Source organism: Podarcis vaucheri (assembly GCF_965113315.1).
Source record: "Podarcis vaucheri genome assembly, chromosome: 5".
Lineage (NCBI taxonomy): Eukaryota > Metazoa > Chordata > Lepidosauria > Squamata > Lacertidae > Podarcis > Podarcis vaucheri.
The window spans coordinates 27,394,490-27,416,918 of record NC_138763.1 but is presented as its reverse complement, the minus strand read 5'-3'; the positions used below and the strand labels follow the sequence as shown (position 1 = coordinate 27,416,918).

At 44.1% G+C, this 22,429-nt stretch overlaps 2 long non-coding RNA genes across 4 annotated transcripts in view; one reads left to right on the top strand and one right to left on the bottom strand.

The window, feature by feature from the left end:
* LOC309533341 overlaps positions 1-22,429 on the bottom strand; it is a 249,425-nt gene that overhangs the window by 56,970 nt on the left and 170,026 nt on the right. For 2 of the 3 annotated variants that reach the window (XR_014220140.1, XR_014220141.1), the window contains exon 3: positions 1,003-1,077. The exons of the other annotated variant lie outside the window; for it this stretch is intronic. This is a non-coding gene — a long non-coding RNA (uncharacterized lncRNA). The remainder of the gene's footprint in view (positions 1-1,002; positions 1,078-22,429) is intronic. 3 annotated transcript variants of the gene reach the window in all.
* LOC309533393 lies at positions 167-21,344 on the top strand. The gene is made up of 3 exons (XR_014220205.1): positions 167-312; positions 14,167-14,279; positions 20,882-21,344. It is a non-coding gene; the product is annotated as an uncharacterized lncRNA (long non-coding RNA).

The following is a 22,429-nucleotide window of genomic DNA, read 5'->3' as shown; positions in this document are numbered from 1 at the left end:
AGCTTCGCCTGCTGAACAGCAGCCTGAAGGGGGAGAAGAAGGAGTGACTCTACCTGCAGCTGATCAGCTTTCAAGGACACAGAGGAGAAGGCACTGATGAGAACCAGCTGGCTTCAGCCTTCTCAAGCAGAGCTTCCAGCAGGAGTCAGTTACTGGCATCAGTTCCTGGTCCTGCCTTGCAGCTTCCTGTTCGTCTTGACCCTTGACCCTATGATCATCGGATTCCCTGACTCCTGGCAGTCTAACCATGCAGATTGAGGTTTGCCCAACCCTTGGATTGGACCTGACTTTGGATGCTGACTCAGCATCCAGGCAAGTACAGCTCAGAGACTCTTCTGGTTGGCTGGCCTCCCACCCCACTGAGCTCTGCACATGGTTGCTCAGCAACAAGACTGCGACAATAGGCATTGTGCATAGACTTTGTGCAAACAAGATGCTTGACTGTGTGAAAGTCTGGTGCTAAACCATCAGGTGTGAATGTCTGAACAAAGTTCAGGTCTTGAATCATCGTGTGCATGTAAACCAGCTGAGACTTTTAAAGCCAAACTATAACCGCTAGGCTTTTTGCTCCTCTTAAGCAGTGGGGGGACGGATGGACTGAGGAACTCCAGATATTTTTAGACTCTTAACTCCAATCAGGTCAAGCCATCACAGCCAATGGCCAAGGATGGTGGGAGTTGTAGTCAGAAGCATCTGGAGAGCCACAGGTTCCCTATCCATACCTTAAGGGCTGCTTAAGGTTGCAATTCTGAACATGGGAGTAAGCAAACAGCATTGAACATAGTGGGACTTTCTTCTGAGGAAACATACATAGGGTTGCACTGTAAGCTGTCTCCTCAGCGAGGACTTCCATATTAGAAATAGGAGTAGAAATCCAGAAGGGATTCCATTATGTTGTAAACATGGAACAGGGTGACAGATGGCAACATTTAAATGGATTCAGAAAAAATAAACCCACTCAGGAGTACAATAAAGAGATTAAAATAAAAGGTGCTGACATACCAGATGAAGGTCTTCTTGAAGTCTTGAGATGTTCTGATGGCAATGCTGACCAGGGTTTCCCTTTTTCTCCCCCTCCTGGGATGAAGTCAGGAAAAGGTTTGCATAAAATTTTTGCATCTGACCTCATTAAATTTATTTTAAGGGGTTATCCTTTTGAGGAAAAGAGAGACTTTAGAATATAAAGTCTGATTTTTCCTTAGAGACTATAGATAAAGTTTGACCTCATAAGAAGCACTTTTAAAAATGTGTTTCTTCTGTGCAGCCCTCTACATGTCTATAGTAATAGTTGGTTCCTTTCTAGACCTACTGCTGTTCAGCCCAAAGGTCCCCGAAGCAGTGGACAGAATATGAATATAAAGGAAAAGCACAATAAAAACAAATACAAAAATAAAATAAATAAATAGCATGAAATAGCAAAATAATCTGAAGCACCAAGTCACTCTGGATTCATGGTCTTCCAATGATGCTCTCACTACCGACACGACTCCATAGCACACAGAAGCCAAATTAACTCACATCCTCCCCTCCAATCTCTCACTTAGGACCAAGCAAACAGGGGGAGTGCTCTCACTCTCATCACAACCCAAAGAAGTATCCCAAAGGGCAAGTTACCTTTGGTGCCCCATCAGAAGTAAGCCCCATTGAGTTCAAAAGCACTTACTCTCCTATTACTTGTAGAAATGCATCTTCAAACTGGGAGATGATGTGAAATCCTTTCCATGCTGCTTTTCAGACCCATGAAAAATAATGTCTACTTGCAAGGGCATAAAAAGGCATTTGACTTGCTCTTCTGGGGCTGAAAGGTGGGACAGGTGTGTCCCTCCCCCCAACATAAAAATAAAAATAATACCTTCTAAGAGAAAGGGTTAACATATTTCACCATGCATATTCCTGGGGATTCCAAGTCTACATTTAATATTTTATTTTAAATAAGAATTGCTTCTTCTCAAGGAAAAGAGTGGTTTTTATTAGCTAATGCAGGGGTCTGCAACCTTTAAGACAAAAAGAGCCACTTGGACCCGTTTTCGAAGAAAAAAAAACTGGGAGCCGCAAAACCATTGTGACATTTAAAACAAATATATCTCTGGAGCCGCGATCTGACAGCGGGCGGGAAGGTGACGTCGGGACGGTGCGTGACTAACGCACGCACCGCCCCCATGCGACGTCACAGCCAGTACAGCGCCTGCCACAGTGGGGAGTGTCGGGGTGCACAATGCGCCTCCTCCCCTCGCTGGTATCCGCCCCGGAGCCGCGGCAAAGGTGTAAAAGAGCCACATGCGGCTCTGGAGCCGCGGGTTGCAGACCCCTGAGCTAATGAATAGTAATATTTAACTCACGGCTTCCATAGCTTGGTAGCATATGAAATTTGCAACTGCCCATGCATTCAGTGTTAGGTAATTGGACTAAATCTAAAAGTTAAATATGCAACACAGTGTACTGTGCAAGCTTAGACATGAGAAGTAAATTCTACTGAGCTGAATGGGTCTTACTCCCAGGCAAGCAGTCTTAGGGAGCAATCTTACAGACCCCGGAAGGGCATCAAGGGACCATAGGATAAAGCAGATCTCCCATATGGCTTTGAGTTTCTGTACTGATTTTCTTTTGAAGTACTGGGTTTTTTTCACCCATTGCAACCAATGGCATGGAAAATACATCTCTGGTCCGAAAAATATTACCCCCTCAGATACAAAAACAGAGAGAAACACTAACTACCGGTAACTAACTAACTGACTGACTAACTAACTCTCTCTCTCTCTCTCTCTCTCTCTCTCTCACACACACACACACACACCTTCTATCCTGTTGGCATGAGTCTGGCAAAGCTTTGGATTAGGCAGTCCATAAATAGGATTTCCCCCTCCATGGACCCTTTTGGATAACACTGCCTAGGACTCATTGTGTATGATTTTGTTCAGTTGTACTAGAGCTGAAATTTGTCATGATAAAAAATAAATGCTAGATATCCATTTATAGCATACTATGAAGGATTGTTGCCATTTATTTCACTTGAGTTTCCTGCAAATATATCATGGACAGCAAAACTAAATGATAAATGCTGACTAGCCTGCCCCCTACCCTGCAGAGTACTTGCTCTAGACAGATTCTGCATTAGGCCCCACACTTATAAAGTATCTTATAAAGCCTTTACTCATAATTATTACAACTATGGGCACAATCCACCAAGTTCTCCCCACTGAGATATTCTTCTTCGGTTCCCATTCATTCCAGTGTTTGAATTACAAGAGGGACAAGGAAATTGAGATGAGAGACTTGTAGATTTCATTAAGGTCTTTGTCTAACTTTCCCTCCATAACCTGAGAACTAGCATGTGGGTGCATTGTGCCCCTAGAAACAAATGACTAGCCTAACTGGCAAGAGAATTGTCTTCAAACAAATGCTGTTTCATTTGATCTCTTGTAAGGTAAATGCATGATTATTAGCTATACTGTTGTGTAAAAAGTAAAGGGACCTCTGACTATTAGGTCCAGTCGTGACCGACTCTGGGGTTGTGGTGCTCATCTCGTTTATTGGCCGAGGGAGCCGGCGTACAGCTTCCGGGTCATGTGGCCAGCATAACTAAGCCATTTCTACCAAACCAGAGTAGCGCACAGAAACGCCGTTTATCTTCCTGCCTACTTGCACTTTGACATGCTTTCGAACTGCTAGGTTGGCAGGAGCAGGGACCGAACAATGGGAGCTCACCCTGTCACAGGGATTCGAACCGCCAACCTTCTGATCGGCAAGTCCAAGGCCCTGTGGTTTAACCCACAGCGCCACCCATGTCCCTTCTACTGTTGTGTATGGGCATTTAAAAAAAATAAAAATGAGGGAATAAGGGGGAAATGCCAGCAATAATAACTTTTTCCTTCCAGCAAACTAACTTCTTTCCCACCCTAGGTACATCGTCACATCACCTAGGATGTCTAGTATATCATGAATAAGGGGTGAATTTTAGTTGCCTTCTTCCACCAACCCAAAACCCCACCATGGATTGTTATGTACTTTAATATTGGAAGTTCATGGACATTTTTTTTACTATTGCACTAGTCACCTGGTATTGTTATGTTGCTTCAATGATTTCTTTAAAACCCTTTCATGTAAATTCCCATCACCTAATGGTATAATCAAAAATACTACATGCTTCATACTGCAGTTTTGACATCATGCACCAAAAAGCATAGGTAACACACTCCAGAAAATATATGAAAGAGCAGTGACAATAGGAAATATATGCAGCTTCTCCCAGATGATGTCCTGGTTCTGGGCCCAAATCTTTTGGAAATTGATTTCTTGGATTTGGATAAATATATTTGTGAAATAGACTGGTGACTTTAAAAACTGCTCTACCTGAAGAACTAATCCTCAAACTAGGGTGGGAAAGGAATCCATTTTAAAAGGATTTGTAGCTTGCTTCAGATACAATTGGGTTTTCTTTGCACTGGATGACCCCTTGCATTGGCAGTTTTATGTTTTGTGCATTGTCATTTTAAAAAAAGAACCCCGAGTAATTATATGCAAAATAACATACAAAGGAAGATGTATATTGTACATATAATACATATGAAAGAGTCATGCATTGTTTGTATTTTTAGTGAGATGTAAGTCACTTCCTGTACAGATCAAGGAGTGAGAAGAGAATAAGAAAACAAAATCCCATGTGGATAAGTTCAGCACTAAGATTTTAATAAAAATCCAGCCCTGTCTGAAACCATCCATCCCTTACCCAAAACAAGAGACCCTTATTATATCGGGACTCTTTTCCAAATAACTCCAGAGCAATGCAGTGAGTTAAGAAATTGCTATTGAAGGTGATGAACGTTGGTTTGACTTCTTAACAACCAATGGAGATCTCACCTCTGTCTCGCAATTGATTTAACTAAGCTATTTTTCACCTCTTGCGTGTTGAGTTCCGCAGTGCCACCCCCCAAAAATTCACACAGCACACGTTAATTTTTGTTTAAGGTTTTTGGCATAATTTTGGCCACAACTTTATTCAAATACAGAAAATGTGAGTGGTTGCTTAGGCATTGGTTATGACTATCTGTCCTTGCCCCCGAGGACAGGGCTGAAACTTCCGGGCACCACCGGAAGCCAGCGTGGGAAACAAGTATTGGGGAGAAATGAGGCTGGGTAAATGCAGTCCAACACCTCTCACCCTCATGTTCCGGTGGGGCTTGCACGGCCCAAGCCCGGCACCACGGACAAGGACGAAAGAATGGCAAGCCCCTGGATTCCTTTAACGGAATTCCCATTCGCATCATTTGGAGGGATAGGCACCTTACCCCTCCAAGCACCAATTTAACCAATGCCTAACCGCCAACCTTACAAGTTGTGACGATTTGCTACGCAGTAGGCAAAAACCAAGTGGCAAGAGCCAATCAGCCAAATGGCAAAATTCCTACCAGGCCCCCGCTCAAAGGCGAACGACCCCATGAAAGGCATAGCAAGGTCAAATGAACCCAAGAACCACCCTATAAAAAGGGAGGGGGGGGCGGGTGATCCGATGCAAAATGGCCAAGAGGGCGTCCCCTAGTCTAACTCCTCAATTTATAGACTCTGACCCCTCCTCCAAATTAGCAACATACAAAAATCCCCAGCAACCCAATTAACCCTTTACCGGCTTGGGTTCCCCAAATTTGCCTAGTCATGATGGTGGCCTGCTCCCCAACCGCAACACGTGCTCTCTGCTAGTGAGAACACGCTTTGCGTGTTGAGTTCCGCAGTGCCACCCCCCAAAAATTCACACAGCACACGTTAATTTTTGTTTAAGGTTTTTGGCATAATTTTGGCCACAACTTTATTCAAATACAGAAAATGTGAGTGGTTGCTTAGGCATTGGTTATGACTATCTGTCCTTGCCCCCGAGGACAGGGCTGAAACTTCCGGGCACCACCGGAAGCCAGCGTGGGAAACAAGTATTGGGGAGAAATGAGGCTGGGTAAATGCAGTCCAACACCTCTCACCCTCATGTTCCGGTGGGGCTTGCACGGCCCAAGCCCGGCACCACGGACAAGGACGAAAGAATGGCAAGCCCCTGGATTCCTTTAACGGAATTCCCATTCGCATCATTTGGAGGGATAGGCACCTTACCCCTCCAAGCACCAATTTAACCAATGCCTAACCGCCATGGAGCCCACGGCTCACCGCCAAACCACTCACAGCCCCAGCCAAGACCTCAGCTTGGCCACCACCGCACCTAACCAAGCCTCATTACCCGAAGCAGAAAGGTGCACGCCATCATCTCGAAAGAAGGATGGCCTCTGAGAGGAAATCTCAGGATGAAAAATCACATCTCCGCCCAACTCCAAGATCTTTTTTGACATTGCGGAATTGATGCGTTTTCTGGCTCTCTCAGTGGCGGCTGGGCAACGACTGCCCCTCCAAGCACGCCTTTGTAGCAGCCTTGACCAAAATATTTTCGCTGTTGGCACCATTGCCTGCAGCGCCTCCAAGTCCGACAAAATTGCAGCACGCAGGGAAAAAACAGTCCGTAGAAACCAGGTCGTTCTCACCCAGCTGCACCACAATGGCTGATGGGGGTCCTTCCCTTAGCAACTGCCTCCGGATCCGAGGCAGGAGCTCCGGCCAGCGCATTCCCCGTCTGGACAGCCAAGACAACTGAATATGTGGAGGAAGGCCAAGACCTGGACCCTTTTCCGACTGTGACTGCCGTGCTGCTACACCAGCCCAGTGGATGATGCTGTGCCCCACCATCCAGATGCGGACAGCTGCTAAACCTAAGATAAAACAAGCAAAATTTGTAAGACACCAATAATGTTAACGAACATAACCTTTGAATGCATTCGATTTCCAACGACCTGTATTTTATTTCCACTGCCTTATTAACACGCTTTCCGGCCTTCTCGGTGGCAGTTTGTCTAGGCATAGGTTCCCGACTAGCTGCACCTGACCTCAGCAGGGCAGCACTGATGACTGGGCCCCACCATATCGTCAGTACCAGCAAACATTGTGGGGGAGCAATGAATCCCAAAACAATCACATCCCGCCAGGTGTCGTTCCCCATAGGGGAAAGATGCACCCCATCTGCCCTAAAGAGAGCAACAGCCTTGAAGAAAATTAGCAGGGTGCAATATTACAGAACCACCTAAAGCAAGGACCTATTTTATTTTATTTGTTATTTTATTTACTTTATTTATTTTATTCTATTATCCACCGCCTTATTAACATGATTCCTGGCCTGCTTGGTGGTAGTTTGTCTAGGCATTGGTTCCAGACTAGCTGCACCTGACCTCAGCAGGGCAGCACTGACGACTGGGCCCCACCATATCGTCAGTTCCAGTAAACAGCATGGGGGAGCAATGAACCAGGATCAGACTCAAGCTCACCCCAAATGCTCCCAAGGACTCCGGCATGGCCCTACCCCTCGAAAGGGGTCGACAAAAGCATGGTGGAACCTTGAATTCCCTTAATGGAACATCTTTGCGCATTGGAGGGGACAGGTGCTCCAACCCCCCCTCCATACCACCTTGAACCAATGCCTAAATTATTTTGAGTCCAGGGAGAGCTGCCACCAACTCAATCCAAGCCCTCTTGCATGCAGGAATGCAAACTTATGCTGGAGGAAGACAGCAAACATTCTTGCCCAGCTGTACCACCAGCACTGCGGGAGGACCTGCACAGGTCACACTCGACCGCACCAAAGGAAGGATCTCCTCCCAAAGTATTCCCCATCTGGAGATCCAGTATATGTTCACATGGGCAGGAAGACTGAAATGGCGCCCCAGTCCAAACTTGTCAACATGCTTGCCAGCCTAGTGTACAATGCTGTGGCCCAAATGTGCACAGCTGCTCCTTATGAAAAAAGAAAAGAAAAGAGAGGAGAGAAGGAAAAAAAAGAAAAAAAAAGAAGGGGGGAGGAAAAGGAAATAACAGACAAGCATCAGCACAGACATCATTGTGACACTTCCTGATATAACCCTTGTCAGTGTCAGACTTCCAATGGCCCGTATTCACAATCCTGTCTACTGACAGGCCCCCAGTGTGCAGCCTTTGCAGCAGCACCTAATCGTAAGGAATGAGGCGTGTTCAGTGGTAAGCAAGCCGCAGGCCGTAATAACTGGTGCATGACGTAAACACATTGATGTCTGGCTAACGGGAACCCATTTTCATGCACGAGGAGCGGGCCAGCCCCCAGGGAATAAAAAGCCAAATATTCTCTTCTATAACCGGGCAAGGGCCCTCCTCACCCGTGGCGGGAAGCCTGATTGTGGCACTCCTGCCCACTAAGTCTGTTTTAGCGTTCCCAACTCCGATGACAAGCTCCAAAGGGTAAGGAAAAGTCCTGAAGCAATAAGCCTCTGGACTCTCAGCCCCGTGCTGGCTCCAACAACCATTTACCCAACCCTCAGTGCGAAAATGCAATGGACTACTGAAAGGAGTCTCGCCTTGATCTTTAACCAGCAAACAAGTTTTAACTTGTTGCAGATACTGCATAGGTAAAAATTGACCGACTTCCTGCCCACTGTCCTATGAGGTTGGAGCCTATTCCAACCTTCCAAGGGCCTGCTCACTACAAACCTTATACAAGGGTCTCTGAAAAATAAAGCTTCAGTGTAACAGACATTGCAGCGGACTGAATTCTGATAGTTATAACCGCATGCCCAATCTGCAGCAGGTGGACCAAATACTGCCGGATCTGCTCAGAGGATGGGGGCCAATTCTTCTGAATGGCCGAGAACTGCCAGCTTAAGGCTAAGAAATCCATCCAGGCCTTCCCATAAGAGGTAAAAGCAGAAGGGGAAATGGAAGCTGCCGCTCTCTGTAATTACTAATTGTTGTCAAAATGCCACAGGTGGTCTGGAAAAAAAAAATCTGGCAATAGCTGAGTCTGGAGCCCAGGATCTGAAGCGCTTCATCTGAAAATCGGATAGAGTGTCAGCGACATCATTAGAGGATCCCGTAATTTGGAGAGTAGAAAACACAATAGTAAACCTTAAGTGGCGCAGCTCGAAAGCATGAGCGGAGGGGCAGAGACTGTGCTACAGCATGAGGACTGTTTTGCCAAGACGCTCACCACTACCTGGTTATCAGACCAAAAGCAGATCCGATGGTCACTGAACTCCTCGGGCCACATGCGAACTGCTACTACAATGGGGAAAACTCAAGAAAAGTTATGTCACATGATTGCCTCACCATACCGGGCTTGAGGCCATAGCTTTGCTCACCAGCTGCCCTTGAAATAAAAACCAAAGGGCAAAGATCCAGCAGCACCAGCATGAACCTGAAAATCCCTGTGCGGGTTCAAGGTATCCTGCCATGGCGAACTACTATTGCATACATTCAGGTCAGGAATTGCTACCATCACCTGATATCTGCCTTCACCACACTTGGTAGGCATACACAAAGGTAAGGGGACCTCAGGCCGCAGGCAGCCTGGCCTAGTGGGAAGATTAATTAAGTGACCCAGCAAGATCGGATCTGATGAAGCATCACTTGCTACAGAGGAAGTATTACAAAATAACTTCCTTCAAGGCAGACAGCTTCTCCATATGCAAGTGGCATGTTTTTGCAACGATATCCAACTGGATCCCTAAATAAAATGGGAATATGGGCAAAAGATAATGAGCTATTGCTTGCCAACTTCCCGCCCCCGCTTGGGCAGGGGGCATCTTGTGCTGCCATCATGATATGTGAATTTACAGGGCCGATGCTGGCCAGAACCCCTGAAGGAGTCCCAACCAATCTGCCGCCGAGCCAGCTTCCTTTTCAGACACACACTCTGTGCAATGCAAAAACACACTCCGTGCAGTGCACACACTCTCCATGCAATGCAACTACACACTCCATGCAATGCAAAAAGCACGCTCTGTGCAATGCAACTACACACTCCATGCAATGCACACACAAACCCTCCGTGCAATGCAACTACACACTCCGTTCAATGCAAAACACACTCCCTGCAATGCACACACCCTTCATGCAATGCAACTACACTCCATGCAATGCAACTACACACTCCATGCCCTGCACACACCCTCCGTTCAATGCAACTACATACTCCATGCAATGCACACACACTCCGTGCAATGCAAAAAACACACTCTGAGCAATGCAACTACACCCTCCATGCAATGTACACACACTCTGTGCAATGCAACTACACACTCTGTGCAATGCAACTACACACTCTGTGCAATGCAACTACACACTCCGTGCAATGCAACAACACACTCCGTGCAATGCAACTACACACCCTCCGTGCAATGCAACTGCAAATCTCCTTGTAATGCAATGCAATTGCAGCCCGTGCAGCGCCGTGCTCTGCAACGCACAGAGCAAACTGCAATGCGGGCACGCAAAGGTGCTTTCTCCCAGTTGCATATTGCAAATGTGGCACCCGTTACATCCCTCGCAGTGAGGTAACCACAAAAAGGACCTAAGTGTCCAGGTAGAGCAATGGGGGAGCATGCAACTGTCCCATACAGGGACCAATCCTGCAACCTAGGCATTACCGGCACTATGCGCTGACCCAGTGAAACCAATGCTTCATGGACCACATGGGGACACTATTCAGGCCGGAAACGCTTCCAGGCCATCGAATTCTAGGGCAAAGCCCTAGGATCACCTTCTAGGCCAGGCATAATTGTTTCCAGTGAAATAGCAAAGTTGAGGTAGCCCACAGCTTGTCCAGGTACCCCTGCTTGCCCTTTTAGAGGGAAGCACCCCTTCAAGAAACCCAAAGTTCTTTTATCACAAATGGGCCGAACTACCCAGCAACAGAATAGCTCAAAAGGAGCAGTTTGTTTTGTTTTGTTATAACAATGGCTAAGAGGGGTATATGAACCCTGTCTCCCAGGTCCTAGTCCTGCACTTAGCCACTAAGCCACAATGGCAGTCGCCACTATCAGAGCAAAACAAACTTAAAGAAAATAAACTTGTTCAGAAACAGCATAGTTCAAGAGCATATACAGAGTGCTCATAGCCCTTGGAGGGACAGGGAGCCTCTGGGGCCCTCTGTCTGCCTCAGATATACATTAGCAGCAACTGGGCCTGGAAGCAGATACATAGAGAGAATGAATCACGTGTCAGAGACTTAACAATTAACTGCTACCTGTAGCGGACTCAGGCTTGGAAGTTATGCGCAGGCCGAATAGGCCTCCCCGCTTCAGCTCTTGAGAATCTTAGTCTCATAGCAATGTTAAAAGAACTCAATTAGTGCTCCCACCCAAGGCTAGCTTAAAATTTGGCCAACAGCGCTGCACACACTCAAAATAAAGCCAACCTTTGGGGGTGCTATAAACGAAAGTGATTCCAGCTAAGCTGGGAACAGCCCTGACTAGCCCCACAATTTCAACAAGCAAAATGGAGGAAACCTTTTTGTGAAAGAAAGCCCCTAATGGGGGCTCTCTCCCTATTGGGAAAGGCAAGCCACAGATACAGGGAGAATCTTCCCACAGGGCAGGGTAAGGGGTGGGGTGGGAAATCGAACAGGAAAAGGGGGGAATTAAAATATTTAAGGGACTGGAGAGGATTAAAAGGAAAGGGGAAATAAAGAAATAAAGAAATAAAGAAATGTAACCAGACAATGAGAAGATTGTCCAAGTGCTCCATGTGATCCGATGCAAAATGGCCAAGAGGGCGTCCCCTAGTCTAACTCCTCAATTTATAGACTCTGACCCCTCCTCCAAATTAGCAACATACAAAAATCCCCAGCAACCCAATTAACCCTTTACCGGCTTGGGTTCCCCAAATTTGCCTAGTCATGATGGTGGCCTGCTCCCCAACCGCAACACGTGCTCTCTGCTAGTGAGAACACGCTTTGTACATCTACATTCAACTTGTGTCACTCACTGGAAAAAATTCGCCTCTCATATTTCTAAAGCACAGGTTTAGAAATCACCCACAGCTGATGATTTACCTGTGTTTCTCCATCAGGAATAGGCTATCCACAGCCCTCCAGATGTTATTGGGCTACAACTCTCATTACCACTGACCACTGGCCATGCTGATTGGGGCTGATGGAAGCTGAAGTCACCGTCCCCCTTCACCACCATCCTACACGCTGAATAGGCAATTGAGAAGAAAATGCCACCTGAAAGTTATTATACTAATAGAAAATGGACCTATTGAGATCAAAATGATACTAAGGCAGGGAAGAAAGAGAAAAGCTATGATAGCCATCCAGGCAGTATGATACTGGAAATAAATGTCTCCTGCATATGAATTAGTTGCAAGATGTTTAAAGCCTCTTGAGAGAATATTTTTTAATATGGCAACAAATACCATTTTCTTGATTACTTTTAAGACCCGATTAAAGTGAAGGAGCTCAGCCCAATAAGTTGTTTCTGGAGGGCGGGAGCTAACTGAATATAATTTTGGGGGTTGGGGATGGGAAATTGTGCTGCCATTTAGGTCTGAAATACACAGCCTTGAGAAATGCTTTTTTAAAGCTGTTTGCTTTTTAAATGGCAACAGTCTGTATATCTATTTGTCTAGACTCCATCAAGGGGCCTATTGTAGCTGGAGGCTTAGGCTTGAAGAAGACTAAAGGGCTACATCATGTCAAAAACCTGAAGTAGGAATTATTGCCTTTCTTGCTTCAGTTCACAGCTGTATTATGTCACCAAATCACATCACAGTGTAATCAAAGATGAATAAAATATTTTTCCCCTTTACCTTAAATGCTTTTCCTGTCAATTACAATCAAAGGACATGATTTCAGGTCTGTCAGTTGGCTGGGTTCCTTCTGACTGATGACTCTAAAACTGTAATCTACTAAATATAAAATGAATCAGAGAAGTCTCAGAATGATTCTGCCATTAAGAAAGAAGTTTTTTTTCCCCTTCCCACAGGGGACAGAAAAATAATTGGTCTTTAAAGAATGAAATCAAAGATGTTAAAAATCACTCTTGTGGTCTTTCCCCCCTCTCTATATTATTGGCATTTTCGTCCGTACAAAAATTTCAGTAATTTTCCTTCGGGAAAAGCTCCTATCAGCATTCTAATCAACCCGATCTCATCTCGTGTGCCATTAAAGTAAACATTAACTAATATCTTATTTTTATAAGTCCATACTTTTTTGTTCGTATTATTAGGTGCTCTATGATGGCAAACTGTAATCCCACTACAACGACAACTTCTAGGCAGTTTACTAGCTTGATTACATCATTAACCATAATCAAAAACAGTTCCCCAGAATGATTTCAGCTTAGTGGTAGGGATTGCTTCCTTTGATCTCAGTAGCATCATTTTACGATAGGTTGCTCCTCATTTACACTACAAATGCTGGCAAAAATGAAAGTGGTATCTTTGCAAGCAATATTGGATAAAATAAAATAACCAGTTCAGCAGTCTATGCCAGTTGCTTTCATCGATGAACAATCAGAATTTCTTTTTTAAATCCTGAAAGAAAAGTCTTAGATTGTGTCTCATCTCTGTATGATATTGCTTTGTGTTTTCTGTTTAGTAGCATTTTTAACACAGTTTCCAATCCCCCCCTTTTTAAGTCTTTATTAATGAATGTGTTAAAAACAACCCGTTTTGCATTGTGCTCCAGCAAAAGGAGATTGATCAACGTATCACTGCAGTACTTTGGCGATATGCATAGCATAACATTTTACTTTAATGTACTAATATACTGCTTTTTTACTGTTTCATTTGTAATGTTGTCACCACTGATGAGCAAATACAAACCTACAGACTGTTTGAATAATGCATGTCATTATTGGGGAAGTAATATTTCTCTCTGTGTTGAAAGTGGATTCCGCAGTGATTATTTGGGTGAGCACAATCTACGAGACTAGAAAAAAAATATACAGTGCAGGTCAGGTGCAAGGTATAAGTTGTTTACATAGACTTATTTAGCAGCCCCCTATCTTATGCTATTGTTCCTATACAATCTCCATTCTGGATTTAAGAATCCACATGGTATTTGCTGTTGGGGAAGGCCAATCCACTGATTTGCCTTCCATGGATAAAACCCAATACAGAAAACCATAGTATCTTGCAAAGATGAAGACAGCACATCTACTGCTCTACTTCTACAGGTGCAAAGTGGTGGTCTGTCCACTTCTGATCTCTGTGATGAAAGGAAATGTATGAAACTAAATAAGATAAATAAATCTCAGTTGACGTGGATAGCTCTGTTTCTTTGTTCAGATATATATTTGAATGCTTATCCACCTCTGATCTATCTCCACACAGCTTGCAGCTTCTATGGCTGGGAACCAGAAATGTCTTTACTCAGATTATAATCTTCTCCACTCCCTCCAAACTGGCAAATGAGAGAAAGAATTAAGAAGGGGAAATGGTTATTGGTAAGACCTAGAATACAAAGTTTCTATTTTTGGAAAAAGAGGAGATGCTGTAGGGTTTAGGTGAATGAGGAGAAAGGTGCGCTCCTGGACCAAGGGAGAGTCAGGAGTTGCCAGTAGATTTGGTCCTCTCTTCTCACCTCCAAATTTTTGCTTCTTGTCTTTACTCCCGTTCATGGGCAGGGGTGACCATATCATACTTCCGGTGATAGCTCCTTGCATATTATAGTGAAAGATCTCTAACATTTACATGAGCATTTAGTGGGAATGCTTTTTAGGAACAGCTAAAAAGTCTCTGGGAAAAATATTACTTTTCCAATTTTGATTTGGAAACTGGCTGGTGTACAGAACTACAGTGGTGCCTCTGGTTATGAACTTAATTCATTCTGGAGGTCCGTTCTTAACCTGAAACCATTCTTAACCTGAGATACCACTTTAGGTAATGGGGCTTCCTGCTACCGCCACACCGCTGGCGCGCAATTTCTGTTCTCATCCTGAGGTAAAGTTCTTAACCCGAGGTACTACTTTCAGGTTAGTGGAGTCTGTAACCTGAAGTGTTTGTAATCCGAGGTGTCTGTAACCCGAGGTACTCATATGCAGATCTCTTGACAGTGTCTTTGCAGGATAACCAAAAGCTCACACATCTCTCTGGAGGATATATGTGAGCTCTCACAGAAGATCAAAAAGCAGATGTTTGAGTCACCAGAACATCTGCTCTTCCTACTGTGTGAAGTCATCTCTGTCACAGAATAATTCCCATAGTTCTGGGGTCTGTTTTTGTAGTATGAAATTACTTTATTGTTTTGATATTTGCCACTTGAGTACTTTGGTTAATCTGTCACCTCATGACACAAATTAATCAGTCACAATATCAACTGAATGACCTAACCAATAAGTGAAACCTGGACCCAAAGTTGCATCTGATATTCTCAACCATATTGGAGGATGGCAAAATATTATCCAGGGGGTTTGAAATTCTCCAGCAATTCATCCTGGAAAAGAATATGCCCAGAAATTTGATGCAAAACTTCATTTTTGGCAAATTCCAACCCATTTCTTGAACAGATGCTTTCCCCCTGCCTTAAGCCACTGCACTCTCTTCCTCCAGGAAATTTATCCCAGCCCAGGTCTGACACTGGAAGTGAGCCAGAGTACAGAGAGATAAAAGGGGTGGGGAACTGCTTAGTCACCTCTACACTTAATTTCATTGGAAAAAATATATATACCCCATCACTCATTTATATGTGAATAGGCCAGACATATGAAAAAAATATACATGGATGTTTCATGTACATATAGTTTGAGCCTGTTATTACTGGAATGAATTGATAAATACATGAATTCATCACCTAAGGCCGACTTTTTTTGGACTCAGGGCCACTTTTGCAAATTAGAGAAATTGTTATGGGAACCACATACAGACACACATACGCCACAAGCAAGTACATATCACAAACTATGTTATTTGCTACAACAGAATGCTTATTTCAAGCCTAATGCCAGCAAGGGGGGGGGGTCCCACAGAAGGGAGTGATGACCACCAACTTGGATGAATTTAAAGGAGGAGGAGACATATTTAGTTATTTTAGTTATTTTTAAATTAAATTTATATACCGCCCTTCATCCAAAGACCTTGGGGCGGTTCACAAGATAAAAGCACAAAATAGACTGTTTAAACAAAAACAAAACAATACTCCCCCGCAGACATGTTTAAAAGGCCATAGAATATTAATCAGCCAAAGGACTTGTTAAGAGGAACAATTTGTGCAACCTAACTTTTGTGTGTTCAGACCCAGAGACCTCCCCCCTAAATAAAGACACATTTGATTCAAATTTTAGTTTTGGTTTTTGGCAGAATTTAGGCCAAAACTTTATTGATTACAGAAAAATGAGTGGTTGCATAGGCTCTGGTTCGACTAGCTCCCTACACACTTTCAGGTAGCGCTGACCCAGAACTCTATCATAGGTCAGCCAAGGGTGAATACCTGAGACAGGTGAAAAGCCTGGGAACAGACTCTGTTCACTCCCCAGATGCTCCCCTGGACTCAGGCATGGGCACAACCCCCTTTCGGGGGTTGACCAAAGCAAGTTAAGTCCCTGGATTCCTTGAGAGCCAGTGTGGTGTAGTGGTTAAGAGCGGTAGTCACGTAATCTGGGAAACCGGGTTCGTGTCTCCGTTCCTCCACATGCAGCTGCTGGGTGACCTTTGGCCAGTCACACTTCTGTGAAGTCTCTCAGCCCCACTCACCTCACAGAGTGTTTGTTGTGAGGGAGGAAGGGAAAGGAGAATGTTAGCCGCTTTGAGACTCCTGAAGGGGAGTGAAAGGCGGGATATCAAATCCAAACTCTTCTTCTTCTTCTTCTACCCTTCACATAGGGATGGTGAGAGTGTTCTCCCATCCCTATCACCTGAACCAGAGCCTATCCGCAACCTTACAAGTTGTGATGAATTGCTACGCGGCAGGTGAAACCCAAATGGTCACAGCCAATCAGCCAAGTGGGGAAAATTCCTGCCGTGCCCCTGTCCCAACGACAGACGACACGCAATGGCAAAATGCCCTAAAATTAGGGAGAGGTGGGTGGGAGTTCCGATGCATGAGCCAAAAGAGGAAGCTCTGCGACCCATGCATCGGTTTATATAGGTCCCTCGATCCATTTAGACTGCACCCCATTGGCCAGATTAAACCCAGCAACGAGGGACCTACCAATCGGGTATTGTGGCTATCCAATAGACCCACCCACAACCAGGAGGTCAGTCTCCAGGTCTCACCGCAACATGTGCCCTCTTTTAGGGAGGACATTATTTCTGGTATGTGATTGAATCCCACCCAGAAATAATGCCAGTCTGTGAGCAGCACCCTGGGTGATAAATCCACGACTATATACATTTTCCCAGGACCACCATGGACAGTTGGAATTATCAGGCACCTGCAGAAACAGTTGCTAGGAAGCACATGTGGGGACAATGCTGCTGTTCTCGGATCCTGCTTCTCAGCTTCCTATTTGGGCACTCTGAGAATAGGATGCTGGCCACTGGGTGGGCCTTCTTAAAAGCAATCTAGAAAAAATAATACAGTAGCCCAGACATTACTGGCAGTCTTCCTTGTATAAGTGGACAAAACCCTTGATGGCACAGCTTATTCCAAAAACTGAACAGAGATGGAGGTCACCAGTTCTTGCCTCAGATGTTTCAGGCACCCTTAACTGTCCTCAGGTTCTCTCCCTTTCAAAACAGATTTTGTGGTTGCCAATGACAACCTCAGAGCTCCACATTCCCTTTCCCCCCACATACTTACAAAGGAAAGAAGAAAAGGAGGAAAATACAAATTGGAAGCTTTTTTTTTTTTTTTGACAGGTGGCAAGTAATATTCATCCAAGTATTTCTCTCCGCCTATATGTTGTACATCCCTTGCTTCTTCTTCTTTTTTTAAAAAAGAATCATATAAAGTCTCCCATAATCGCATGTAAATTAGCTGCTGTTTTCGCAATGGCAGCTCCCTGCATAGCCTAAAAGCACAATATACAGCAAATGAAGCTGCTGCCTCCATCCTTCAATTTGGTAAATGCTTCCAGCGTAAGAAAAATATTTTTAAAATTGCCAATAATTATAAAAATGTTGCTTGCCACGGCATAATTATTTTATAAACCACACAGCATACAACTGTTTCTCGTCATGGAGGCCATCTCCACACTGTACCATATGGCTAATGGCTTCTATTTTGCCTCACACCATACTGTGTGTGCCTTTCTCATCATACTGTATTGGCTACTGAATCAGTTTGCTGTTAATGTCTGTGTTACCCTTTCACTGCATGTTTATTTTATGAGATTGTGGCATCTGTTTTTGGTGTTTACTCTAAAAGCGACAGAGTTCCCTTTCCAGAACCTGGATATTACTGCAATATTAATTTCCCAAGACAGGCTTTTGTTGTTGTTGTTGTTTATGCCTTTTTGCCTGTCTTCGGGTGTGTGTGTGTGTCTGAGACCTGATAGAACCCAGTGCACATTAGAATAAAACTTAGATTATTCAACCCGAATACCCACCTACCAGTTCCTTTTTGAAACAATTCATTTAGGTGATGGAGCTTTTTCCCTCAGACACACATTTGGCTCTTCAGCTTCCCAAAGTATTAACATTTAAAGGTTCAGCTCCCTTTTTTCTTGTTTACATTCTCGCCTCTAAAACAGCAGTGTCTATAATCTTTCAAAACCAAGTCCAAATTTCAATAAATTAGTAGACTATGAACGAGGGGCAGGCACAGAACACATTTTCAAAGTTTTTGTGGTACTAGAAAAAAACTTGCATTCTTTTTTTAAAAAAAATCCTACAGAAATTAAATTTAAAATGGAACATTATGTCATAGTTACGCAATTAGAAGGAGAAGGAGAAACCTCATGGTTTCATGCAGTTTATAAGAACTGAGCATTATAGGGAAAAGAGAAGAGCATGGTTTGTTTCAGATTATGGCTCCAGTTTCCAGCAAAAAGATCATAACTGTGGTGCTTGAGTTACAGAGTCGAGCTTTGTTATCTTTTTGATCCCTCTCCCATTAGCTTCTGTTTTTGAAGACTACATGTAGCTTGACTGGATTGAAACTGAGGGGAGTCACGCAGTACCGGGCTCAGGAGTGGGGTGGTGGCAAAATTGGGGCCACACTGTTGCACCAGTGGTCTTGCCACCAACCATCCCTTTGGTACTCCCTTTGGTGTATCCATGCAATGTTGACCTCGCCGCTTCCCCTGCTCCACCCACCCCCATCTAAGGAGAAGTGATGCTGGTGTTGGGAGGGTAACTCTGCCCCACCACATGAACAACTACTGGAGTCAGGAATAGAGGGGCACGGATTCCACTGAGCTACTCACAACCTATCCACCATAATTTCATCACTGATACGATATCTTCAAAACAGAGTTTAATATACTGAAAGTGAAAATGAATAATCTCAAAAGGAAGGCATCTTCCCATTTTCACTGGGGCTGTGCACAGAACCGCTTATCTAGGGGTAAGCAACCTAAGGCCCCTGGGCTGGATGTGGGCCAATTACCTTCTCAATCCAGCCCACAGATGGTCCAGGAATCAGTGACTTTTTACATGAGTAGAATGCATGCTTTTATTTAAAATGCACCTCTGGGTTATTTGTGGGGCTGCCAGGTGTTTTTACATGAGTAGAATGTGTGCTTTTATTTAAGCTGCATCTCTGGGTTATTTGTGGGGCATGGGAATTTGCTCATTTTTTCTTCCAAAATATAGTCCGGCCCACCACATGGTCTGAGGGACGGTGGACCAGCTCACAGCTGAAAAAGGTTGCTGACCTTCTTTTATCCTCCCTGTGGCTTCAATCTGGGGTGGAGTGGGGTGGGAAAATCAAGCTAACCTACTCTGGGACAACCTGGAGAACAGGCACACCAGCTTGCCCCCCCCCCACAATTGAGGGGGCTGGCGCCATGTGATGTGCTGACATCACTCTCACATGATGCACACTGTGCTGACATGTCACACGCACTCATGTGTGGCATGAACATGTCGTATGGCATGGACAGTGGTACCTCAGGTTGCATATGCTTCAGGTTACATACGCTTCATGTTACAGACTCCGCTAACCCAGGAATAGTGCTTCATGTTAAGAACTTTGCTTCAGGATGAGAACAGAAATTGTGCTCTGGCGGCGCGGCGGCAGCAGGCGGCCCCATTAGCTAAAGTGGTGCTTCAGGTTAAGAATAGTTTCAGGTTAACAACGGACCTCCGGAACGAATTAAGTACTTAACCCGAGGTACCACTGTACAAGTGTTCCCCATGGAATATTGAGGGGGCCTGACCCCCTCCTTGAAATTTTTGAGGACTCAGCCCCTCACCTTCCATAGATAGAGCCCCTACTGGGAAACTAGACATCCTTGTGCAGTGCTGTTTCACAGGTGACTTTCCTGCAGGACTCCAAATTCAATCTCCAGGTAAGATTGGGAATATCCTCAGTCTGAACCCCTGGATAGTCTTTGCCAATTGGAATAGACAATACTGACCTAGATGGGCCAATTGTATGAGTCAGTATAAGTTTATGTTCCTATGAACTTGGAAGATGCCCTCCTCCCCTTTTTCATCTTCTCCAGGCAAGGAAAGCCCTTTCGGCTGTTCTGCCTATTACGTGGTGACATGGAATAGGGCCTTCTCCATAGTGGCACCTCATCTGTGGTTATTTCCTCCCCTTGGAGGAATGACGGCATGCAATATTGTCATCATCTGGTTTTTGTTGCTACGAAAAAATACAGGTCTTTGGGGAAATTAGATATTGTAAGGCCAACTATATTTGTTGAGACATGTCTGCTATGTTTGTTATGGTTTTGATTTTTAACTATGTTTTTCTCTTGGTTGTATTGAATGTAATTTTTTTAATGAATTTGTTTTAAACTGCTCTGGCATATGAATTAATGAAGGGTGGTTCAGAACTTCAGTATATAAGAAGCAAACAAACAACATCATGGAAAAGTGGCCACACAGCTCCGACTGCCTATCAAAGGCACCTACAAGAAGTCTTCTGTGGATGGTAACATCTGATCTTACATCCATAATTGTAATTCAGTTGGGTAACATATGTTTCTCTCATTTGCAGCAGGATTTTGCATTTTGCTAATCGATGTTTGTCTAGCTCTACTTCTCATGGGCATTTAAACCTAACATGCCTATAGGAAGATGTAAAGGATGTAAAATCAAAGGATGGATCTGGTATTTATGTACTGTGTCTCAGTTTATTTGCTTTGGAAACAGTGTCATGTCTCAAAACAAGCCATGTAAAGAGTTGCATGCAGGGCAAAAAATGATCAATGCAAGTGAAGGAAAACTATTGTCTGAGGCCTGTTGGTTTATATACTAAAACCTGGCTGGCACATTGGCAAAACTGCTTGACTTCTATGAACTGTTTTGATACATAAGTTTGCAGCTGAACGGATTCTACCTAGCAAGCTTCCTCAACAAGACACCAAGCAAGATGAAAGGAAATGGTTTAAACCATGACATTCTAAGGCCAGGTCATGTTCACCTCATTTATCACTTTAAGAAAAAGAAGAAGAAAAAGGTGGAGCTATTAAAATAAAGGCAGATGACACTGCTGTCTGGGCTGGAACCCATCTGGTAAAAGTATGAGTTCTTTCCTATTAACAGGTCATTGTGAATACCTCTTTGCCAAAGTAGCAGAATATGGTGCTTGGGCAAACAAAAAAAGCTTTTGAAGATCCTTATGGGAATTCAGTTACTCTTTTAACTGTGTAAATGCACATTTTGTTTCTACTATATAGAGCCTGAAATGAGCTATGCCCCAAATACTATCCCCAAACATCTGCAAGACACTGTATGGGTCAGATAATCTGATGACGTGATTTTCCCTTTGAAAGTTTGCCTGCAGATGGCTAGCAAGGTGCTTGTAATGTTTATTACAGCAGCAGTGAGTTATTTGTGTAGCTTTCGGAAGATTACTTTGTGATTTCAATGCAATCATTACTGCAGAGGCAAATATATATCTAGTAACACTGTGGCTTATGGAGGGGGAATTAAACAATGAAAATATTTCTCTTCTTTATACTGAATTAGAATCATCTAAATAATTCCATCATTTCAATGGGTAAAAGTTTCAGTTTCTGAAAGCTTGCTAATCCATTATTTCCACATGGGGCTTGCTTCTAGGAACTGCGGTTTGTTAAAAGTGCTGAGAGTCTTCAAGAGACCCCCATATTCCCCTCACAAGTCCAATTTACATAATGTTTTAACAGTAAATCCTTCTTCCCAATGAACTCTTGAAATTGTAGCCCTTTGAGGAGAACAGGAGTATCTCTGCACCCTTAACAAACCACAGTTCCCAGGATTCTTTGGGCAAAGCCAAATTGATATTGCTTTAAATGTATAGTGCAGATGGGGTTTTAACTGGATACCACCCTTTGAATGCATTTTGATTAACTTGGGCCTGTAACAGCTCTATGGTTCTCATAATGCCTAGACGTCTTCTCTGGAGTTGTAGTCCAAAACATATGGAGAGCAGCAGGCTGGGGGAGACTGTTAAACACCATTTGCAACTATATGCTGTTATAGTCTTGAACATCTTGCATGCAAGCGTTCATCTAAGCCAAGGGTGGGGAATTGGATCCCGCCAGCAAGCTGATTCAGAACT